This window comes from Papio anubis, chromosome 19 (assembly GCF_008728515.1).
Source record: "Papio anubis isolate 15944 chromosome 19, Panubis1.0, whole genome shotgun sequence".
Lineage (NCBI taxonomy): Eukaryota > Metazoa > Chordata > Mammalia > Primates > Cercopithecidae > Papio > Papio anubis.
In genome coordinates, this window is record NC_044994.1 from 18773342 (window position 1) to 18798324 (window position 24983).

Sequence of the window (24983 nt, forward strand, 5' to 3'; positions counted from 1 at the left end):
GATTGGGTTAGAGATAGCCACAGCCTTGATTTTCTTTCATAATTTCTGTGGCCATCTAGAGATGCCTGATCTGTCCATTCAGCCTAAATAGCTACCTCTGGTCTCATTGTACTTGCTATAGTTTTATTGGTGCTCTTTTATTTTCTGAAAATAGAGGTGTTTATTTTTGTTTGCTTGTTTGTTTTGTTGTTGTTGTTTTTTATTGTTCTGGAAATAATAGCAAGAGAACATTTTAGATTTTGAAGACTAAAAACACATCTTTTCTCTGCTTCCTTCATTTCCTATGAGGGTGCCACTCTCTGATTTTAAAATCTATTCAACCTGAAAACTGACCTCCATCTGCAGTTCACGTTTTATTATATTTTGTGGATTATTTATAAGGAACATTGGTGCTGATGGCAGAGTGGCCTGTCATAATCATATTTAGAGGCATGCCTTTTCTAAATACTGGGATATTCAACTCATCCTCCCCAAATTGTGTCTTGGTTCTCTTAGAAATGCATCAGGGCAAAAGGACTGAGAAGGTTTTCACTTGTGCTTGATCTAGAAAGAACTAAGCCTATGGTAGAAACTTAAGAAAAAATGAAAAATTGATAATGAATAAATTAAGGGACAAATACAAGCCCAAGCAGTCTGCTTCTTTGCAGGTTTATAGGTAGTAGGATTGGGGTTAGGTGGTGGAGAAGGTGTAAAACCACTTCTCCCTTTTCTTCTTTGAGTTCATGGATGTCACAGGTTCTCATTGTCATTCCTGGAAGAACCAGAAAGTAAATTAAGATGATAATGTTAATCTCCACTTTTAGACAACATGTTAAGTTTCAAAGCATTATGACACAGTTTTGAGTCTATATTTTAATCTCTGATATATTTAGCCTTAGCTAGCACTGACATTATTTTACCTAGTCCTGCTATTTTCCTGTGATAACGTTCCTATTTTCTAACACTCCTTATTCAGACAGAGACAATGAGAAGTTGTATTTGCACAATTTACCAAACACTTACCTCCACTGCTTCATTTTGTTCTTTTACCCAGGTTGTTAATCTAATTGTATTGAAGATGAGGAAAGAGAAAGAATGACCTCCTGAAAGTCATGGTGCAGAGGAGAAAGAGCCTTCGTCTGACTCTAGGACCAGCACCTTTTGTACCAGATGAAACCTTGCATTTGTGTTATTCTTAACCAGTTGTCTTGCTCTCAAGTCCCTCTTCTCTATATCCATTTCTGGCTTCCTAGACAAAAAACAGGCTCTTGTAGGAAGGATATATAAACTAAAACAGTGAATAAACTTTTCAAATAATTTGTTCTATGTCGCAAAAGTCAGTAAATAAAACAGGAGACATCAAATCAGCCAATTTCTTTATCCATGGGATATCAAGCTCCTCGTATGAAGGAAGAAACTAATGACTTCCTGCTTCCTCTCCTCCTCCTCCTCCTTCTTCGTTCTGTTTCCCTTTTCTATGAAGGCTCTGACTCTTGTAGTTGTTCTGATGTCATACCTGTGGGAAGGGCTCCTGAGATTCTGTGATGATCTCTCTACAGACAGAGCTTGGTAGGAGTCAGCACGCTCATTCATTGGTGTGCTCGTCAAATGCATAACTCAGATACATCAAACAAAGTGCAGCTCTTTCTTATAATTTAATTGAATTTAAAGTTTCAGGATACATGTGCTGGACATGCAGCTTTGTTACATAGGTAAATGTGTGCCATAGTGATCTACAGTGTGGCTCTTTAGAACCTCAGTAAGACTTTTGTCCTGTGAGTTAGCAGGAAAGGGGTGGCTTTGCTCCAAAGGAAGGGTAACTATTCACGATGAGGTTGAGGTTTCTATTGCCCATGCCCACACCTATTTTTTTTAATACAAGGAAGGAGGGAAACAGGGAGGCAGATGAGTACACAAGTGGCAGAAAATACCTTTCCAATGCTCCCATGTTGATTAATATGCCCGCACCACCAAGCTGGGTCATAATCCCTGTAACTTGGCTTCGTTCACGGGGTCCAATGCAGGATGCCTGGAAGCCGAATGGAAGCCAATGAAGGATGCCATGTGCCAAATCACAGAAAAAAATCTTGAGGAGGTCTAAGTTGAACACTTTAAAGTTAGAAGATTCTCCCAGTTTTCTCTGCCTGTTCTATGACTCTATATGTAGTTTCATATTGATTATAGATGTAGATACGCATATTTCCTTTTGACGAAGAAAAAGGAGTTTTGCTCCTGCAAATGAACACAAATTCCATTATTTCTTAGTGACTCTAAGTTTGCCCAAACTGAATTGAACCCTGCAAAGGGTAGTCAGGTACTTGCCTCCGGCAGAGGCCACTATGTAATACATTAGGGCGAGAGGGAGGAGAGCTTGTCACAGACGAAGCCATTGTACCATTTTATATACAACAGGAAATATCTCCCAGGCCCCACGGGTAGTCTAATAGCCTAAAGCATCAGAATTGATTACCCTTGGCTTGCTTAATTCCAAATGTCCTTGAGAGTCAACAAAAGACTTGGTTGATGCAGAATTCGAAACTCCCGGCCGGGCGCGGTGGCTCAAGCCTGTAATCCCAGCACTTTGGGAGGCCGAGGTGGACGGATCACGAGGTCAGGAGATCGAGACCATCCTGGCTAACACGGTGAAACCCCATCTTTACTAAAAAAATACAAAAAACCTAGCCAGGTGAGGCGGCAGGTGCCTGTAGTCTCAGCTACTCGGGAGGCTAAGGCAGGAGAATGGCGTGAACCCGGGAGGCGGAGCTTGCAGTGAGCCGAGATCCGGCCACCGCACTCCAGCCTGGGTGACAGAGCCAGACTCCGTCTCACAAAAAAAAAAAAAAAAGAATTCGAAACTCCCTGTCCATGCTTAAGCACTGTAGTAGTAGCTGTCTGGACAATAAGAAGAGATGTTTGAAAAGAGTATGAACCTAAGCCACTGACTTGTGATATAGAAATCAAGTCAGTCACCCATTACACCCACAACATTTGCGTTATGCAGAGGAGTTGCTTCTCCCTTTCACAAGCAGGAAAAATGTGAACTGCAGTGAAGACAGCCAGAGACTCTACCTCCTAGGGCATAGACTTACCTTGCTGATACAAGGGCCCTGGGCCTCAGTAGGCGCCTAACAAAAAATAAGATAAACTTAAAAAAAATTGAAAATAACATTAAAAAATTAAAAATAAAACCATCTATTCAATGGTTTCTTTCTGCTCTCGGAGTAAAGACCAAAATCTCCCAAGGGCCTGCTTGATCTGGCCCGTCTCCCTCTGCACTCTCATGAAGCTCCTCTCTTCCCACTCTGAGTACCCTTTGCTGGTCTGGCCTCCTTTAGCTCTTCCAGCTCAGCTCACTGCCCCAGAGCCTTTGCACAGGAAGCATCTCCTGTAAGTAGAATGCGGTTTCCTTCCTCTAGCCTAGTAATGACTATTCATCCTTTAGCTCAGATATCACTTCATTAGGGAAGGTTTTCTTCCCTTTGGGACCAGATCAGTGCTGTCTGTAATAAGCACTAATAGTTCACTGGACTTTTTTTTGTGAGTATTAATCAATTTGTAAGTATTCCTTTATGGGATTATTTAATTACCATTAGCTTCCATAAGGAGGAACTGTAGCCATGGACCACATAGTGCATTCCCATCAATGAGGGACCACATTTCTGGTGGTGGTCCCATAAAATTATAATACTGTACTTTTACTGTATTTTCTAGAATGAAGGTAACAATCCCATGTAGATTTCCAGGACCTCAGCGCTAGAGAGGGTCACTTAGTAAATTTAGTGTGAAAATCTGTGTTCAAAACCATCACCTAAGGACATTCTGATGCAAGTAAGCCTCATCACACACTAGAAATGCTGGTCTAGGTTGGGCATGGTGGCTCATACCTGTAATCCCAGCATTTTGGGAAGCCAAGGCAGGAGGATCACTTGAGGCCAGAAGTTTGAGAACAGCCTGGACAAACAGCAAGACCCCATCTCTATTTTTTAAAAAAGAAAGAAACACTGGTCCACATTACTTAGAGGAGGAACCTTTAGAGAACACAGCTAAGTCCATGTTCTTTGTCTAAATATTTTGTGTTGTTCTATCTGTAAGAGGTAAGGAGAGGGCCTTGAGATTTCCCTCAGGATGAATTCAGTCCTCTGTGGGAAACAATTCTCCACAACCACCTTTTAGTTCTAACCTAGAGTCAATAGATGGTAGCCTTGTCAGGGTTGGTGGTTCCTGATTCGATTGAGAGTACAGGAAGATTATGAATCAATGGTTCACGGCCACAGGGTAGGTGCTGAAAGAAGACAAGAGGGCAAACTAATGGAACCCCATAACCAAGCTACGTGGCTCCGTCTTGGACATCTGAAAGAGGTAGTGTGGTACAGTGAAAACAATATCAGGCCAGAGTTGCTCCTGCCATTTACTAGCTGCACAGCCTTGCTTGAATGAATCTTTTGGGCATCAGTTTGCTTATTTATAAAATGCGGGCAATTAATACTACTTTGTGGTGGTGTCCGAAGGATCAGACATAACATATATAAAGCCCTGGGCATGTAATACACATGCAAAAAAAGCACACGTGTGCATACATATGTGTGTGTGTGTGGTAGATTATGTGTATCTTGGGTTTCAAGGAAAAAGCCAAATTATATGTTATTTTTTATATTATAAAGCCTTGCTTAAAAAACAGGTAATAATCTCTGAAACACAGATTTCTGTTTTTGTTTTTTGTTTGTTTTTTTGAGACAGAGTCTCACTCTGTCGCCCAAGCTGGAGTGCAATGGCAAGATCTCAGTTCACTGCAACCACTGCCTCCCGGGTTCAAGCAATTCTTCTGCCTCGGCCTCCTGAGTAGCTGGGACCACAGGCGTGTGCCACCACACCTGGCTAATTTTTGTACTTTTAATAGAGAGGGGGTTTCACCATATTGGCCAGGCTGGTCTTGAACTCCTGACCTCATGATCCGACTGCCTCGGCCTCCTAAAGTGCTGGGATTACAGGAGTAAGCCACCATGCCCGGTCTCTGTTTTTATTTTTAGGGGTTATGTGAATTTGAATGGAAGCATTGTCACATCTATACCTTCTTACTTCACTCAGGCAAGAAGCTGAAAGGGAAATTCTGTGTCTTTAACTTATCCTCCACCTCTCAGAAAAAAGAAAGCAAAACATTTCAAACTCTCCAAAAATTTTGTCAACCCATTAAGTGTTTATTAGCATTTTACTTCCCAAGTACAAATCCGAAATAGAATAGTTTTAGCCAATGAGATGTTTACTGCCTAGTTAGGAAAATAATGTTTTACATAGGAAATAATCAGAGAACAATACCAGGTGGTATGCAAGGCTTTCTAGCTCACAGAAGGGCAGAGCAGAGGCAAAATGGACCATGTAACCCAAGTCTGTGACCATGGATTTGTGGGAATGGAAGAGAATATTCACCCTGAAGAGTATGAGATGGGGGCGAGGTGCTGAGGTGGGTCACTGAAGGTTGAGCAATAACCTCAGAGACAGTCCAAGGCCTCCCTGGGGTGGTAGAAAGGGCGGAGAAAGTCAAGTTTTTCCAGACTTATCAGAGAGCAGAACATGGATGGACCCAGCAAGGGGAAGAAAAATTGGAGGCGGGAGAACTATAGTAGTTTCTGATTAAAAATGGAGATGCAGTCAGGTGCGGTGGCTCGCACCTGTAATGCTAGCACTTTGGGAGGCCAACAGGAGGATTGCTTGAGTCCAGAAGTTTGAGGCTAGCTTGGGCAACCTAGCAAGACCTGGTCTCTACATTACAAAAAAAAAAAAAAAAGAGAGATGCCTCTCTGGGTGTTTGTGTTCATGCTTCGGTTGGGTTCATGGTGGTTGCTTTAGTTGGGGGTGGGTGGAGGACCCATGAGTCATTGCTGGGCTCCTCATAGCTGCAGTGAGGGGTCAGAGCATGCGATCAGCTGTCAGTGGTGGTTGGAACAGTCCTGTTTGGGCTGCTCTGTGAACATGTAGAGAGATTCCATCATCTCTCACAGTACATCTTGCTTTCTGTAAAAATTGTCCTTGGGGTAGGAAGATCCTCATTTTCGGTACAGAACAAACACAAATAAGATATTTCATATCTTCTCTGCCATTTTCACCCTTCCCTGTAATTGGAAACTCTTGCCCCCAGTCTCACCTGTAGGATTCTATCTTCAAATGTAGAATTCTCTTTTCCTCACCGATCCCTCCCTGTCTGTCTCTTCTTTTTCCCCCTTCAAATTTTCATGATCTTTTATTTTTCCGTTCTTTTGATTAATGATGGTAAAGGGAGTAGGGGAGAAGAGGGAGAGGACTCTTCTGTTTCATTAGTTTCTGGTAAAGTGTGCAGTTTTTAAAGGCTGCTTTCAAAAATCCACACACTTTCTGTTGAACAGTCTTTAATTTACCTCCTCTTTTCAGACTTTGGTTTTGTGCTCAGAGGCATTCAGACCTTGTGCACCTCCGCGTGGTGTCTGAACTGCCTCCAGCTGATTCTGAGGGTTGAGCTTTTCTTTGCCCTTCAGCTTGCTATTAACCATTTTCTTCTTATTCCTGGAGTATGCTCCTTTCCCTCAAGTTCACTGCTGCGGACTTTCTCTTGGGAGTCACCCCCAATTATAATATCAAACCCAGTTTGTGGGGTGATCTAGCTGCTCAATGCAGCTCTCATACTCAGACCTCTCCCTGTTGCATAAGACAAAATGAATTCTCTTCTCCTCACTAGTAGGCACTCACCAAAGTTGCATTTAAGTCTGGGTTGCTTATAAAGCATCAACATATCACCTCCCCCGATTGCACCTAGTATGTTTCATAGGCAAAACCTGAGAGAATCTGTGTTGTTCTAATTCCATTTATTGTGTTAGCAACTCAAGCTATTACTCAGTGACTAGATGTATGCATATTTCTTTTTAAAATCTTTTGGATGCTTGGGGTTTGAAACCTAATGGCTTTTTCATTTCTGTAAGTTATTTCCCCAATGAGACACCTACAACCTGGGTTGTTGAGGTTTGGGGAAAGGAGTAGAGGGGCTTCGGGGTGCTTCTTCTTGGGTAGCAAAAGTCACAGTAGGTTACTACTTTTGGGCTTCTTGGAGAGTCTTACTCTGTGATGTGGGGGTCCTCCCTTTCTCCTTCCCTCCCTCCCTTCCTTTGTATCCTTTCATTCCTCTTCCTCTTCATGACAGTTGCTCTTGCTTTCCTTTCAACTAGAAGTGAAGGTGTCTTCATCACTCTTAGGCTCTCTTTCCCCTTATCTTTCTTTGATTTTTTAAAAATTTATTTTATTTTTATTTTATTTGTTTTCTTGAGACAGGGTCTTGGTTGGTTGCCCAGAACTGGAATGCAGTGACACCATCATAGCTCACTGCAGCCTCAACCTTCCGGGCTCAAGCCATCCTCCTACCGCAGCCAGGTACCTGAGACTACAGGGTGTGGACCACCAACACCTGGCTGATTTTTGTAATTTTTTTGTAGAGACGGGATTTCACTATTTTGCCCAGGCCGGCCTCAAACTCCTGGGCTCAAGAGACCCACCTGCCTCAGCCTCCCAAAGTGCTGGGATTACAGGCATGAGCTACCATGCCAGACCCTCTTCCCCCTTACCTTCCTAATCATCTCTCCCCATCCACTGCACCTCGGCTTCACTTCCTCTTTAAGTCCTCAAGGTAAGCTTCAGAACCAACCTCTGCTTGTGACTCTGAGTGTTTACAGATGTCATTCTTGTTTCACTACTTTTCAGTCTAGCAGAATAGCTCAGCCCTGTACCAGCCAGCAAGCTTCTTTCCATCTTTCTGTCTATTCAAAATATTTTAAAGGCCAGGCGCAGTGGCTCACACCTGTAATCCCAGCAGTTTGGGAGACCAAGGCAGGCGGATCATTTGAGGTCTGGAATTTGAGACCAGCCTGGCCAACATGGTGAAACCCTGTCTTTACCAAAAATACAACAAATAGCCAGACGTGGTGGTGCGTACCTGTAATTTCAGCTACTTAGGAGGCTGAGGCAGGAGAATTGCTTGAACCTGGGAGGTGGAGGTTGCAGTGAGCTGAAATCATGCCACTGCACTCCAGCGTGGATGACAGAGCAAGACTCTATCTCAAAAAAAAAAAAAAAAAAAAAAAAGTCCAAAATATATTTGAAATATGTAGGACTTCTTTGGAGTTCTTAGGGCCTAAGAACATTCTGGAGATTTTGCACTTAACACTTGAGTCCAGTACAATGTGTAATGTAGTTGTGAACATGACCTTGCTCCTGATTCCCTAAAAACCAACCAGATGTCCCTAATCTTGTTTCCAGACCTCCTGACCCCAAGCAGCCTCCTCTAAACCATCTTCTATCCTAGACTTCTGGGGCTCTGAGAATATTGTTGTTCATTACATCCATTCATTCATTCTTACAGTTGGTCCACAAATACCTGGAGAAAGGCCCACAAGGGGCTTTGAGGTGTATAAATATAAGACCTGAATTGCGGTCTCAGGATGTTGCCCGTTCCAAGTCTCTTAGGGTAGGGACCCAAGGACCCCTGGGAAAGGAACAAACAGAGATTTTGAATGAATATAATTTTCCTATCATAAGACAGGAATGGTTCTGTTTACATATCTCTTGCTAAACTTAATTCTGTATTGGCTTAAGTGCAAGCTTGATCAGAGATACTAGTAGAAGGAAGCTTCTGTGAGCTCTAGTCCTATTGTACGAATTGGTCTCTAATTAAGGAAGAGTTTTCCCTTAAGGGTTATACACAGAATCTTACTCTATTAATTTGTTTCTGGGCCTTGTTGCTATGAACTTTGGCCAGCCTTTCACCCTTATCTGTGAAAACACTCTGAGAATCCCGCACATCCATACTTTCTGGGTGAGAAGAGAGACATGTGGCTCCCGTTTAGGCTGCATCTGACCTATCCTTGTCCAAATGAACATAAGAGTAAGACTCCTAGCCCTGGCCTCCTCCTAACAACAAAAGGAAGTTTCAGTTTCCTAAAAAGTCTTGTACTCCCTATCATCAGAATCCCTCTTCTGGATTGAGATTGGAAGGGAAACGAGAGTGAAAATGTCATGGGAGTCAGAGCTTTTCCACCTTGACTGTGTCATTAAGCAACACATTCTACACCGTGGAATTTAAGGTGCCATCAACTGTAAGTCATAACATTATTTTATGTCTGATATGGTTTGACTATGTCCCCACCCAAATCTCATTTTGAATTGTAGTTCCTATAATCTCCAAATGTTGTGGGAGGGACCGAGGGAGGTAATTGAATCATGGGGGTGGGTTTTCCTCTGCTGGTCTCATGATAGTGAGTAAGTCTCATGAGATCTGATGGTTTTATAAAGGGGAGTTCCCCTGCACACGTTCTCTTGCCTGCTGCCATATAAGATGTGCCTTTGCTCCTCCTTTGCCTTCCATCATGATTGTGAGGCCTCTGCAGCCGTGTGGAACTATGAATCCATTAAACCTCTTTTCCTTTATACATTACCCAGTCCCAGGTATGTCGTTTATTAGCAGCATGTGAACAGACTCATACAATGTTCCACAGGAAAAAAGAAACCAGCCAATTAAACTACCATAATCACTGATTGAAAAAATATGCATCCTAGAATCAATGAAATATGTAGCACAGTGATTACATGTACAGGATTTAGAGTCAGGCTGCTTGGGTTTGAATCTCAGCTCTATTATTTAATGTTTGACCTTGGGCAAGCCATGTAACCCCTGTGCCTCAGTTTCCTCATCGTTGGGATGATAATAATCATATCTACTTGAGAGGGTATTTGTGAGTATTAAATAAATGCCTGTATGTAAAACACTTAACAGTATTTAGAATATAATAAAGGCTTAATAAATGTTAACAATTTTTAGTTGAATGCTAATAAAGTGTAGTTAACAGCTAAAAGTATTGAGCAATTACTAAGTTTCTGGTGTGGTGTCAACCACTTAGGATGGATTATCAAGTAACTCAAGGAGGAAGATGCTATGATTATTCCATCTTAAACTCTTTTTTTTCTTTTTCTTTTTCTTTTTTTTTTTTGGAGACAGTCTCTCTGTCACCCAGATTGGAATGCTGTGGCACGATCTTGGCTCACTGCAACCTCTGCCTCCTGGGTTCAAGTGATTCTCATGTCTCAGCCTCCTGAGTAGCTGGGATTACATGCACATTCCACCATGACCGGCTAATTTTTGTATTTTTAGTAGAGACAGGGTTTCGCCACTTTAGCCAGACTGGTCTCAAACTCCTGACCTCAAATGATTTGCCTGCCTTGGCGTCCCAAAGTGTTGGAATTACAGGCATTAGCCACCACATCCAGCCTTAAACTCCTTTTTAAGGAGATCCTTCCTTTTTTTTTTTTTGAGACAGGGCCTCATTCTGTCACTCAGGGTAGAGTCCAGTGGCATGATCATAGTCCTGGGCTCAAGCAATCTTCCTGCCTCGGCCCTCTTGGGTAACTGGGACTACAGGTGTACACAACTAGGCCCAGCTAATTTTTTTTTTTTTTTGGTAGAGATGGTGTCTCACTATGTTGCTCAGGCTGGTCTCAAATTCTTGGCCTCAAGTGATCCTGGTGAACATTTTTTAGTTTACGACTCTGGAGGTCAGAAGTCTAAAAATTAGAACGTCAGAAGGGCTATGTTCCTTCTGGAGGCTCTAGAAAAGAATCCATTTCCTTGCTTCCTTTTACAGTTTCTGCAGGCCACCTGCATTCCTTGGCTTATGGCCCCTTCCTCAAATCACTCCAGCTTCTTGCTTCTAAATCACTCCAGCTTCTTGCTTTTATTGTCACATCTCCAACGATTCACTCAGATCCTCCTGCCTTTCTTTTATAGGACACCTTCAGAGTCCACCGAGTCCACCTGGGAAATCCAGGATAATCTCATCTCGAGATTCTTGACTTAATCACACCTGCAAAGTCGCTTTTTTCCATGTAAGGTAACATTCAGAAGTTCCAGGGATAGAATGTGAATATTTTTGAGGGGTCGTTATTCAACTTGTCCCAGACATAATAAAATTTGCATTAAAAAATTGATGGAAGAGGAGAGAATGGACTAAGGAAGACCAGTTAAGTGACTGATTAATACTCCAGATGAGGGATGATCAGGTCATAGACCAAGATAGTCGCAGTGGGGAGAGAAAGGTAGAGTCAGATTGCAGATGTTGGGAGGTAGATTTGTTCTCAAAGCATTATCCTGAGCACTAGGATTTCTGACAAGCCTTCAGGTGGTACATGCTGCTGGCTCTTGAACAACAGCTTGAGTGGGAAGGTCCTGGGGAACACCAGCATTCAAGGGGTGTCAAAAGGAACCCAAGGCTAGGTGCAGTGGCTCACACCTGTAATCCTAGCATGTTGGGAGACTGAGGTGGGAGGATCAGTTGTGGCCCAGAGTTCAAGACAAGCCTGGGTAACGTAATGAGAACCCATCTCTACAAAAAATAGAAAAAAAAGTTATCTGGGCATAGTGGTGCATACCTGTAGTCCCAGCTACTCGTGAGGCTGAGGCAGGAGAATCGCTTGCGCCCAAGAGTTCTAGGCTGGAATGAGTCGTGATTGTACCACTGTGCTCCAGCCTGGGCAACAGAGTGAGATCCTGTCTCTAAAAACAACAACAAGAAGAAGATGAAGAAAAAGAAGAGGAGGAGGAGAAGGAAGAGGAAGAGGAGGAGGAGGAGGAAGAAGAAGAAAGAAGAAGAAGAAGAAGAAGAAGAAGAAGAAGAAGAAGAAGAAGAAGAAGGAAGAAGAAGAAGAAGAAGAAGAAGAAGAAGAAGAAGAAGAAGAAGAAGAGGAGGAGGAGGAGGAAGAAGAAAGAAGAGGAGGAGGAGGAGGAGGAAGAAGGAAGAAGAAGAAAAGAAACACAAGAGGCAGAGACCATAGCTTTTGTGAAGAATCCCAAGAGAGGATGGTGTCCTGAAGCCCTCAGGAAAAGAGAGGATTTTAAGGAGAATGTGGTCAAGACAGGAAAAGAAAGATGCTAAAGGCTGTCCAAAAGATTTGGCTACTAAGTCACTGGTGTCCTTAAAGAGAGCAGGTTTGGTGGGGTTGTGGGAGCCCAAAGTCTGTACCATTTTGCTCTACGTTCGCTGAATAGATTCTATTCAACTATATTTATCTAAAAATGTGGGGCTGGGTTAGCAGAGAGGGGCAGAGGCACAGGGAACACTCTGTCTTAACTCCAGCAGCAGCTGTGCTGTCACAGGCACTCAAAGCCATGTCATGTCAGTTTACGGTCCTGTTCTTGGCTCTGGGTGTGATGCCATCTCCACCTGTGAGCTTATTTTGGGACATGCAAAATATTTATTTGCAAAAGTGCACAACAGCAGACAGCATAAAATAATGGACCTTGTAAATATCCTACAGCTGCAACAGCAACTCCAAATGCCTAGCTTAGTGGACTGAAGGAAGAAGGGTACTTCAGGTGAAGGCTGATGTCCACTTGCTTACTTATTCAGTTCACTCTTCCGGGGACTCTGTCAGGCAGAATTATTTTCTTTTGGTGTTATATTCTATCTTATCTTTCCCACCCTATGCATTAAAAACAGGTTGTGTTTTTGTTTGTTTGGGGTGTACATTGACCTAAAATTATGAGATTACAATTTGGTCGTAAATTGTAATTCCATCATTTTAATAGAGGCCTTGCCTCTAAGAATACATTAGTGATTGTTAGCTTGTCTTCATATTCTCTACTTTGATACCCTTCTATCTCTCTGAACAGCCATCTAGTCTTTTAAAAGAGCACAGTTGCACATTTGTTAAGGCATAAGGGGGCTAACTTGTTCTTTTCTGTATATGACTCTACCAACTGTGACCTTACAAAGCAGAAAGGAGATATCTACAGTATTATGGTGAAGATTTGTGCAGGAAAATACTAAGAAAGAATGAAAATGGAAACTGGAAGCCCATTGGCTCTGTTTCTCTACTATTTTAAAAGGAAACAACCAGTTAAAACTGGATTTTCTAAAAGGAAAACAGTAAGTAAAAATAAAAGCTAACTTTAGGTTGCGTTTGCTCATTTGCATATTCCCCTTTTCCTGTTTGTTGGAATCAGAGAAAAATAACTGTCATCTAACCTTTTGACTTAAACACAATTTGGCATTTTAGTTGGCTCATTCTTTCACTGTCAAAAGTTTTCCTTTAAAAAAAAAAACAATTTTCTCTATCCACTTTGAGATTGATGTATTCATTTCTATTCCACTGGAGTAGCATTTTAAAAAATCTGTTTTGACATCACAATTATTCTACCATTAGAACACTGGATTCAAACAATCATTTCATTTCACTTTATCTGCTTCATAGATGATCACCAAAAAAATACGCTACATCAAGGCCTTCTTGGTACTTGTTTTTTTGTCCACTTGGTGCATGGCTGGTGAGTTTAATGAACAAAGTAAAGTACACCGGGTTAAGTAAATGAGTATGTTTGTGATACTTGCATTGTGTCCAGGCTGAAACAGATGAATGACAAGAGGTGAGTAGCTACTACTGTTGACTAGGAATAGACAATGTTGGACGTAGACTTCTGTGAACTCTATCTGAGCTGGCTCTGTCAGCCACCATCTCTCTGGGAGTTATTCTCCTTTTCTAGGAAAGAAATCTGAAGCTCAGAGAAGCTAGGTAAACTCTTCCAGGTTACAAAAATTGTATATTTCATTGAATTTTAGATGTCTAGGTTGTATTGATTTTATGTACCATGCAGAAAGAAAGATGTACCACCACAACTATACCACAGTAATTGTTTTATTCCTTAGAATTTTCATTGTATACCTATTGGAACAGTTTCTTGGCTAGGCTCAGTGGCTCACGCCTGTAATCCTAGCACTTTGGGAGGCAGAGGTAGGTGGATCACTTGAGCCCAGGAGTTTGAGGCCAGCCAGGGCAACGTGGCGAAATCCCATCTCTACAAAAATACAAAAAAATTTAGCCAGGCATGGCGGTGTGCACCTGTAGTCCCAGTACTCAGGAGGCTGAGGTGGGAGGATTGTTTGAGCCCAGGAGGTGGAGGTTGCAGTGAGCCAAGACTGAGCCACTGCACTCCAGCCTGGGTAACAGAGTGAGACCCTGAAAAAGGTTTTAAACTTATTTTGGCATGGATTTCTCTCATATACATCTCTTGTGCGTATGTAATAAGGAAAGTATACATGAAATAAATTAGTTAAGGTATTTAGGAAGCTTCACATTCTGAGTCTGACTCTTCTGAATTATTTTCCAACTTGGAGTCATCAAGTTCCTGTTTGGCTGCACAGGATCATCTGCTTTGCTGTCAAGAGTGTTGGTGATGTAGCATTTCCTAAGAGATGTCCCCACTCATCTTCAGGATTCTCTTCCCAGCCATTGCACAGTTTCATGCCCGTGTATACGCAATGACAACGACGGCTGACTGCTGCTGGCTGACAGCGATTGTGGGCTGTAGTATCACTTCAGATAGATTAAAATGTGAATAAATATGTGTGTTTAACTTCAGATTTAGGTCTGTGTATCTCTTAACTCAGGCACAGAAAAGAGGCTTGTGCCGCGTGTTTCTAGAGGTTGTTGTTTCCCATCACAGGGCAGGAGCAGGTGCTGGATTTGATCTGAACTCCAACTTCTGCTCCTTACCTTTCACTCGGTTGTTAATACCACCTGTGTTCCCTTTCAAACCTCTTATAGCGGCAGCTTGGTGAACCTTTGGGGGAAAAGGAAAATTCAAAACCAAATGAAGAACTTTTTCTGGTTGGTGCTGTCGAAACCTCCCTGATGATTTCAGCGGAAGTTCTCTGGAGCAGACAATTTCACAAACATCTGAATCAAGCGGGCTCTGTCAGAGTCACCAGAGTGTGAAGATTCTGCTGTTTAGTTCTGTGCAAGGAGATTGGTAAGAAAATTGTGAAGTATCCCAGATGCAGACAGCTGTCGCTCTGAGGAACCGACTATATTGAACTTCCTTGGGATGCCCGCCTCTAATTGCTGCAGCTGTAACCACTGCCTGTAACCAGGGTGGGCTGAAAAGCACCACAGTCTGCTGTGGAAAAAAGCCTCATGTCCATAGGTTTTAGAGTGGAATCTACATCATCATAACTGAATTTTAGCACATAATTCAATCTGCTTGGATGGATGCCCCCTTTGCCTAAAACACAGGACGGATCACACTAAGAGAAATCATCCAAGATGCTCATGTTTTGTGCATGAAAGTACATCTGTATATATTTTCCACTTTGCCCTTTTCAGTTTTCTTTGAGCACTGGAGTTTGTTTATTTATTTTATATTTTGGCAGCTAGGGACCGAGATATTTCTTTTCTGTTTGTTTTCTCCAACTCTTTTTACAGTTTAACAAGTCAAATACAAAACTCAGGGGAGTTAATAAGCCTCGTGATGGTATTGTGCATAGCATCACATTATTGATTGGATATACTGCATTGGAATGCTGTAGAAGAGCCCTAAACCAAAAAATTTCAGATGCCTGAAGCTTTGAGCTTTCCAATTAGGCTGAAAGGTTCCCCTGATAACCAGTAGTGCTGAAGCTTTTAATATTGTTTAGCTCTATCAGTTATCAGCAACGTTTTCTAGTTACGGAGGCCAGAGGATCACTTGATGTCAGCAAGGTAGCTCCTCTAATCTACTTGCCCCCCTTTCTAATCAAATATTCTATCTGGAAGAAAAGGAATTTTCAGTTTAACGTAAGCTGATCATAATTGGGAGCAAACGCTTCTTTCCCTTCTATGCTATCTCCTCCTGTGCAGTCTATTTTGCATCCAAAGATACATTTGAAAGTCGAAATCCCTTAGAGCTAAATATTCTAAACTGACAGAAGAATTTCTAGTGGCACACCAGCCTGGAGCCATGTTTTTATGAGGACATCACTTTCTATTTCTAAGCTTCACCATGCACTCTTGCTTTCTTAGTGCTGGGAGCCAAGCCACATCAACTTCCCTCCCTCTCAGCTTTTAATGTTTTTTTAATGGAGTCCAGTTTTCTGCCTAAGTTATGGCTAGCTTTCTGACAAACCATCAGACACCTAAGTGACCATAATGGAAGTGTCCAGATGTGTCATGGGGAAAGGCTATGGCTAACTTTCGTGCCTTTAAACAAAACCATATTATAACCATTCATTTTTACCTGGCCTCTGGGTTTGCCATAGAGGCTAAAATGAGGCTTAAGAAAACACTTTAAAAATTAATATATGATATGAAGTCTTTTCTTGTAAGCCACAAGCAAAAGCAATCATTTCTAAATCTGGCTGGCATGGTGAGTATGCTGCCTGTACAGTGAAATAGCAGAAGTGCTGCATGTTTTTCTGAAGCAAAGAACTGCTCAGGTAGCAATGAAGTTAGTTATCTAATGAAATAAAGCAAATGCACTTTACAGATTCCCAGCTGTGTAGAAGAATTTAAGAAAATAATTTTAAATTAAAATGAATTTAAAATGATTGGTGAATCATTGGAAATGCAAATTCATCAGGGAATGGGGCATTTCTATGATAAAGGAAGGAATATATCCTCTTGAAAGTCAGCAATTTAGATGGCTTTATCTATACAATTTGGAAGACATTTGCAGAGCATTTGGTAATTAAATATGCCCTCAGCTGAGCAATAATGCCTGGGGTTGTCCTGCTGGCAAATAAAAGCTAAGCGTTCTTGCTATGCCTGGGTTTTGAATTTCTGCTTGGAATCCTGTGAGTTGTCTGTGATACTGCTTGTGAGGTTGTACAATCCATACAATAATGTGAGTAAATCAATCTTTACTAAAAAACAAGCAGAATTCATTTTCCTAGCTTTTCAACAACTGGCTCTTTCTTGACATTCAGATTCTAGCTCAACATCTCCACCTACCCAACAAAGACTTTCCGTCCACGTTAGCCCACCCTATCTGACCACATTCCTTTATTTTTATTTCACTGATCACTGTCCAAAATGGTTTTCTTCATTTGTTTGCTAGTTTATTGAATGCCTCTGCCTGGGAGAAATAAACTCCTCTAGAGCAGGATGTTACCTGTCTCCTTCATGTCTGATGTCCCAGCTCTTAGAAGCAGTGCTGGCACATTGTGGGGTCTTCAATAAGGGAGGTTACATGAATGAATGAATGAATGAAGGAATGAATGAATGAATGAATGAAGAGTACTGACTAGCATATAGCTCCAAAGGGAGTTATAGGACATTGGATAGCTCATAGGCTTGGTATAAGATATGGATATACATGCAGTCTAATAACATGTAGCCTAATGAGGGCAGAAACTCTCTTTATACTTGAAAAAAATTTCCACAACAGCTGATATTTTACACTGTTGGAGGCTTATTAATGGGGATTTCTTGAAGAGGTGACCCGGTGTTGTAATTCATGCCAGCAGGGATATGGGGGGGTACTGGGGGCCACTTTTAGGGACCATAAGCCCATAGTAAGTCACCTGGATTGACGAGGACTGTCCTTTCCAGTGTGGACAATTCTGTTCACTTGAAATTCCTTGAACAGAGTTTTTTTCTTAACTAAAGAATAGAAAGATATTTTGCCGTGTCATTAATATTTTGGGTGCTTTCTGTCAAACCAATCCTTGCCTTTACATAGGTAAAAACTGTTCTTACCAAAAAAGCAGTTTGGCTGATGGAGTCTGAGATTCATTAAAAAGATTAGTAACTTAAAAGAAAACAAAAACAAGAAACTTCTTTGAGTTTGATATATTTTATAGGAAGGGGCCTAGTTTGATGTTGCCCAGTTTAACTTTTATCCAAATTGCCCTTGAGGAATGTTTTTTAATCAGATGCATTTTTATCCGTATCTTCTGAAGTGACATTTTTTTCTTCTTTTTACAGGAGGGTAGAATAACATGGAAAGCAGCTTTTATTCACTCCAAGGACAACTAACTCACATACAACGAAGGGCAGAATAAGTCTCTCGGTGCATAGATTAGCCTCAGGGTGTCATGGGTGTGTGTGTCTTACTTAGGAACCTCTTTAAAAATAATTACCTTGTGATTAGTATCTGATGCTAATGGTATATTTTCATTTAGAAAGTCTGAGGTCTTTATTTTCTGAGACAGTGAATGAACTTCTTTTCACCTTGTTTCTGGCTGCTTTTCCTCCATTGCCTTAATAAAGACTCAGGGGCATAGGCACACACACCTCCCTGCAAATGGTAAATTTTCTAATAAAACAGTTTTCCTTTCTATTATAATTCCAGATGAGTGAAATATAAAATATTTACTAAACCCCTTTTTTATTTTTAAGGTATATATTTTCTGGATGGTTTATGCATTTACAAAAAGGAATGAATATTTTCTTTTTTCTTTTCTTTTTTTTTTTTTGAGACCGAGTTTTGCTCTTGTTGCCCAGGCTGGAGCGCAATGGTGCAATCTCGGCTCACCGTAACCTCTGTTTCCCGGGTTCAAGTGATTCTCCTGCCTCAGCCTCCAGAGTAGCTGGGATTATAGGCGTGCACCACCATGACTGGCTAATTTTGTATTATTATTATTATTTTTTTAGTAGAGACGGGGTTTCTCCATGTTGGTCAGGCTGCTTGAGAACTCCCAACCTCAGGTGATCCGCCCCCCTTGGCCTCCCAAAGTGCTAGGATTACAAGCATGAATATTTTCTTATGGATTCTACCTAATGTTTCTGTTTAATATGGTTACCAGGGGAAGCCCATCTGGGGGAAGGGTTTATAAGTTTAACTAAAATGTGAGAAATGGAGATAGAGACACACTGTAGTGTTCTTTCCAGCCAAAGCTCATTAATACAATTTTGGTCATGTTCAAAGACTTTTAAAAAATGGGTTTGAAGACAATTTTGAGTCCAGTCTTTAATCACTAACCACAGTGTGTTTCTCCTGTCACTTCCGTGATTCCGAGGTTAGCATATAATGTTTGGATCATGGCAATGGCTGCGTGTGAGCCACATATAAAAAAGTTGTAATCAATTTCTTTGATGTCACAAAGTCACAGCCCACCAATCTAATATCAATGTGATGGGATAGGAATTGTCAGGCTACAGTTAGTTACTGGCTTTAAAAAATAAAAATAAAGCATCAACAAAATCTGCTTCTAGCAAGAAACATGTATATTAAGACTATTTGGGGGAAAAAAATGAATGTAAATCCTTCCTTGTTTGACTGACTTCTAGTAGTTCATATGTTTTCTGAAATAAAAGTGTGTGGAAAATGAAGGCCATTCCATGGAAGTTGGTAGGGTGAATATCTAGGATCCTCATCAGGTCTAGCCTTCTGGAGTTTGTCATTAAAGTGTGGTTTTATGATTCCTCCCCAAAAAGGCTGGGGGTAAGAGAAGGGAGAACCTGGAACAAGGGAGAGAGGAGGAAGAAGGATGGGAAACAGGAATATGGACAAACTGGAGACTGATCTGTAAACTGGGGAGGAAATGGTTCCCTTAAGAAGTTTGCATGTAATATTTAACTGGTGCATTCATATAACATCTTGACTTAATAAAAGAAAAAGAAAAGAAAAATGAAAGAAAAAATCTGCAGCAAGACAATAAAAAGTTTCCTCCTCACACCCACCGCCTTAGGGGTTTTTCCTTGGAGCCTCAGAGCTTATCCCACTGAAACTCATCAATTTTTGCCTTTATGCTGGAAATGCCCGAAAACATTTGAAGCTTCACAGCCACCCCTTGGGGTGGAAGGTTTCACAATGCCCGCTGAGCCACACAGTCTGTCCCCAGGGAAGGCCAAGGGGCCACAGGGTGGGGGAGAGAGGCATTCTTTCTGTTCCTAGGCAGGGATCAAGTGCCCTTCCCCTGCCAGTCTGCAAACAAAGGACCCAACCTCAAAGCTCTTGCCCCAGCGCGTGACCTCGGGGGCCAAAGGCAAAACATTTTATCTCTGGGTCCTAGTGACATAAGCTCCTCAGGCTCTGCAATTGTAGTTTATGATGTGACTAGAAACCTTTGATGGAATGACTATTGCCTTCTATTTCTCTGCCCAGCCATTTATTATTCTGTATATTTTTGAGAGCTGTGGGAAACTTTCATAACCAAAGCCTGAGCCAGGCTAAAACTTGTTCTATTTGGAATCTCTAATGAAGTCAAAACATGGCCTGGATTTTCTGAAAGGCTCCTCTGGCCGCCTGCAACAGCCCCAGGGCACAATCAGACAGGGATGGAGAAGGCCTGGGAGCAGATTTTGTTACCAAGAATAGGACAGAACAATGTTTGCCTCCAAAACACTAGGGCTGCTATTTACCTTCTCAGCTGGAAGAAGTGAGGCATAAATGCATTATTGCACATAAAGTGTAAAAACCAATTCTTTAGTTTCTAAATTTTTAGGATTTTATCTTTTCTTAACTCCCCTTAAATAAAAGGTCAGGAAGAATTTTTAGCATAATTGATTTCCTGAACTAAGGGAATAAATTCTTCATTTCAGAAGTTTTGACGCTCTAAAATGCTGTTACTTTGCCTAAAATGGGAGTATGGAGGAGGAAGAATAAAAATGGTAAGACATTTCCAGGTGATTATGGGGGTTGAGAACGCTTCCATGTGTGTGCTGTGTGTGTTGGCAATGTCATTATTTAAGGAACTGCCATGAAAAAACCAGGTTTCCCTATGTTTGGATGTAAAACTTCATCTACTTTTCAGAAGCTCTCCAAAATTATTTACCAGCTTGAGCCTGCTCCCTCAAAAGGAGCCTCAGATCCCAACACAAGTGGTAAGTTGTAAAATGTAGGTCCGAGTTTTTACTTAAGTCAAAGGTTAATAGTAAAAGGGGGGGTTGATTCCTCACTGTTTCAAGTTAATGTTTATTTTTCACCATCATTTAAAGAATTTTTCAGGCCCTTATTTCACTGCTGAAAGCAGAGTAAGAGAACTCAGATTTCATGCCCCAGGGCTTGAATAAAGGAATAAAAACAGCACAACATTTGCATCTATTTAACTGTCTCAGTTCTAACAGTCCCCTCACAGTAAGAGGGGGGAAACTGTATCTCTAGGTTAAATGAAGCTTTTCTGAGATATTTGCCAAAAACACAATTCAGAGAAAGATAATCATTGTCAGAAATGACCTAGGAAGTCAAGGCCTTATGATTGAAAACACAAAGCTTAGAAAGGTGCATTCTCTTGCTTCTCTGCCTGCCCGGATATCAATGAGCATCAGCTAAAGGTGGCTGAAGAACCAATTTCATGCATCTACTGTACGAGGAAATGAACTGAGCCAAGGGCAAAAATAAAATTATACAAATGTTATTATAGACTAGCCTGCTTCTGTCCTAGTTTAATTCAAATTTTAGTGCTGCAGGCTTTGCTTCTGGCAGTAGCCTTCCTGAATAAATCAACATTTGCTTACATCTAAATTATTAGGGAAGCATGTGACTTTGTTTATTGTATAAATTATACGCAAGGTTAAAGTATTAACTGTTCAACTGGCTTTGTTCAGTCACCTCACCAACTCTCCCCCAAATCATCTCTCCCCTAAAGAGGAAATAAAAATCTGAAACTACTAATTGCTTTTAGACAAACCAAGTAACAAAGCTGCATTATGAACCTGAGGTTACGGATGGAGAGCACTGTTAAAGGTGTGGCAGGAGACAGTCTTGGTATTGAGGAAAAAGAAAGGCGCTCTGGCCCAAGAAATTGTCCACCTGAGCTCTGACGGGGTGTCTGCACAGAGGCAAATGGTGATCTGGTAAATAATCGGTTAAGTTGATTAAGGCCGCCAACCAAGTGGTATAATTTAATACAAAACTAAAGAAAGCCTTTTGGCTAGGATTTCAGTAAGCAAGGAATTTCAAATTATATTGCAGTGTTGGACCCAAACATTTTTATTGCCTTTATCCACTAGAAAGTTAGACATAGGCTAGAAAATGCACTCAGGAACAATGATTTGTTTTTTGTGTGTTTGTTTGTTTCGTTTTTCTCTCTGCACATCACTGTGAAATGACTCCTGAAGGACCATCCATACGTGTTCAGGAAATAAGATGGGCTTTGATAACTAGACAATTTGACTTTCTAAGTGTTTAGACAAGCCAGGTATCAGGTGTGTCCTGCTATGAGAACATCCAATTTAAATAAACATCAAGCGTTCAGAGTAGACAAATCAGAAGGTAATTGTTTGCTTTACAAAAGGTTCTTTTTATAAGATCATCCGCAATACACTTCTTTTTGTTGACCTTTCCCACAGTATAATTTGCAAAATTATAATTAAATTCAATCTTTTCCAAAAATACATGTTTTTTTTTTTCTTTCTCAAGACTATAGAAACTCTGCAGGTCAGAAGATTTTTGTATAGAATGATCTTCTCCAATCAATTATTTGAATCTAAGGTGTGCTCAAAAGGAGAATCAGTTTCCCATTCAACCACTTAGGATTCTTTCTCTCAGCGTCCTAAATTTGGCTTTGAGACCTTGGACAATGATTCTCCTAATCTGGTCAATGGACCACCTGCAAGAATCACTCAGGACTGGAGTCCAGGAATCTGCTCAGTAACGTGACTGGGTTGCATGTGAGCTAACATTTAAGAACTACTTTTGCAGAGTCTAATATGGAAGCAAATTGTGTAGTTCTCTCTACTCTGTCATGCGCTTTGCATCATCTCCTAGTCATTGTGTCCTGGAGCCCAGCCCAAAAGGCCTCCCAACCTCTGCCCCGCTTTGTTTTGGTCAAGAAGGGTGTCTCTGGAGCACACCTACTGACTCCGTGGTAGATCTTGATTTGTATCAGGCTTTTATGAAAAATTGCCACACATAACTATAGTTCTTTTTGAAATAACTTATTATATGTAAAATTAAATTGCTTTCCACTCAATGAATATCTGTAAGAAATAGCTTTTTAGTTTTTTTTCTTTTCTTTTTTTGAGGCAGGGTCTCACTTTGCTGCCCAGGCTGGTTTCAAACTCCTGGGCTCAACCTATCCTCCCACCTCAGCCCCCATGGTTACTGCAACCACAGGCACATGCCACAATGTCTGGCTAATTAAAAAAAAATTTTTTTTTTGGCTGGGTGCGGTGGCTCATGCCTGTAATCCCAGCACTTTGGGAGGCTGAGGTGGGCAGATCACTTGAGGTCAGGAGTTCGAGACCAGCCTGGCCAACATGGTGAAAACCCGTCTCTACTAAAAGTACAAAAAAATTACTTTTTTTGGCTGGGTGTGGTGGCAGGCACCTGTAATCCCAGCTACTTGGGAGGCTGAGCCATGAGAATCGTTTGAACCCGGAGGCAGAGGTTGCAGTGAGCCGAGATCACACTACTGCACTCCAGCCTGGGCAACAGAGCGAGACCCTGTCTCAAAAAAATAAAAATTAAAACGAAAGAAAAAAAAAATTTTTAAGGCAGGGTCTCACTCTGCTGCCCAGGCTGATCTCAAACTCCCAGACTCAGGGAATCCTCCTTGCTCAATCTCCTAAAGTGCTGGGGTTACAAGTGTGAGCCCCTGCATCTGCCCTTAATTAATTAATTATAAATGGGAAGCACTGAAACTGTGTCCTTCCCCTCTTACTCTTCCAGAGGAAGAGAAGATCATCAGTGGCAAATGGCAGTTGCAGGAAAGCAACACCCACAGCGGGTTTCACGCATGTGGAGAGCACCCTGTGCCTCCTCCTCCCGGTTTCCCGTGCTCCACAAGTTCAGAGAAAGTTCTCTCACAACCAACTATAGAAACGATGTCGGAAAGTACAGTCTTAGAAATAACTTTTTAATTGCAGCATATCAGAGTGGAAAAAAAAAACAACAGAGATGTTTGAATTGGACAATTCTGGTTTCACATCAGTTTCATTATTCATCCTCATGTGATGTTTGGCAAGAAATAAAACGTCTCTGCGTTCAGTTTCCTTGTCTGTGATATGAAATAACACATTGCAAATATGCTGAGTGTTGAGAAAATAATGAACAACATGCAAGGAGTAGTTGGGATATGGTAGCTGCTCAGTAGATAATCATGATGATCAATATTCACCATTGGCAAGTAGCTGTGGAATCCACAAATGGTGGACATAAAAAGTTAACCAGTGAAGTGCTGGGACAACATTGCTGAAGAAATATTGGAATATTCCTGGTGTGTGTAGTTAGATTGGCCTCAGCCTGAAAACTGCCTGCCACCACACCCAGCTAATTTTTTTGTACTTTTAGTAGAGACGGGTTTTCACCATGTTGGCCAGGCTGGTCTCGAACTTCCTGCCCAAACCTGGGGCCTGTCTCCTGTTCCAGCGTTCCCTGAGGGAGGAGACAGAGAAAGAAAGTAAAGGCAGAAATCATAAAGGGCAGTTGCTTTCAGATAACTTCTACAGCTGGTATTTTTACAGAGACTATGTGTTGGGAGATGGTAAATTTACCTAGAAATCAATGTGATGAAGGCTTTATACATGAAATGGGAACTTTGTGATACTGACAACAGACGGACTAATGACTCTGTAGTGGTTTTTTGGAGGTTTGTTTTGTTTTGTGTTGTTTTAGACAAAGTCTTGCTCTATCACCCAGGCTGGAGGGCAGTGGCGTGATTTTTGACTCACTGCAACCTCTGCCTCCTGAGTTCAAGTGATTCTCCTGTTTCAGCCTCCTGAGTAGCTGGGATTACAGGTGCCTGCCACCACGCCCGGTTAGTCTTTTGTATTTTTAGTAGAGATGGGGTTTCACCATAATGGCCAGGCTGGTTTTGAACTCCTGGCCTCAAATGATTCACCTCGGCCTCCCAAAGTGCTGGGATTACAGGCATAAGCCACTGCGCCTGACCATGATTCTGTAGTATTAATAAAAGTTTTCATAAAAGGTATCTAACAGAGTAGAATACAGAAAAGACATACGTACTTCGGATGGTGAAATGATAATAGTGTACAGGGAAAGGCAGGAAAGACCTGACTTAGGGATTCTCCAGTTCCACAATTGGGCACCACTGAATGCCGGAAACAATACTGAAGATGACAATTTTCTAGTGACCTAATCTGGCAGAGGGTAATAGTAACCCTCCCAGAATGGGGTCTTGACAAGTTTTCTTCCTGCTTGGAGATGTTACACTATCCTCTTGCAAGTATGTTTTGTCATTCAGTTCTCACATCAAGCCTATGAAATTGGTTTTATTTTTAGCCCCATGGTCCTGGGAATATTTTGGGAAGTGGTTACATCTTGAGTAATGGAGAATACCAAT

The 24983-nt window shown here is 41.5% G+C and overlaps 1 long non-coding RNA gene and 1 other non-coding gene across 5 annotated transcripts in view; one reads left to right on the top strand and one right to left on the bottom strand.

Moving 5' to 3' along the window:
- Nucleotides 1-24983, top strand: part of LOC103879636 — an 81480-nt gene that overhangs the window by 10304 nt on the left and 46193 nt on the right. The window lies entirely within an intron of this gene.
- On the bottom strand, nucleotides 23313-23525 carry LOC116271567. The gene has a single exon (XR_004180182.1). It is a non-coding gene; the product is annotated as a small nucleolar RNA U3 (small nucleolar RNA).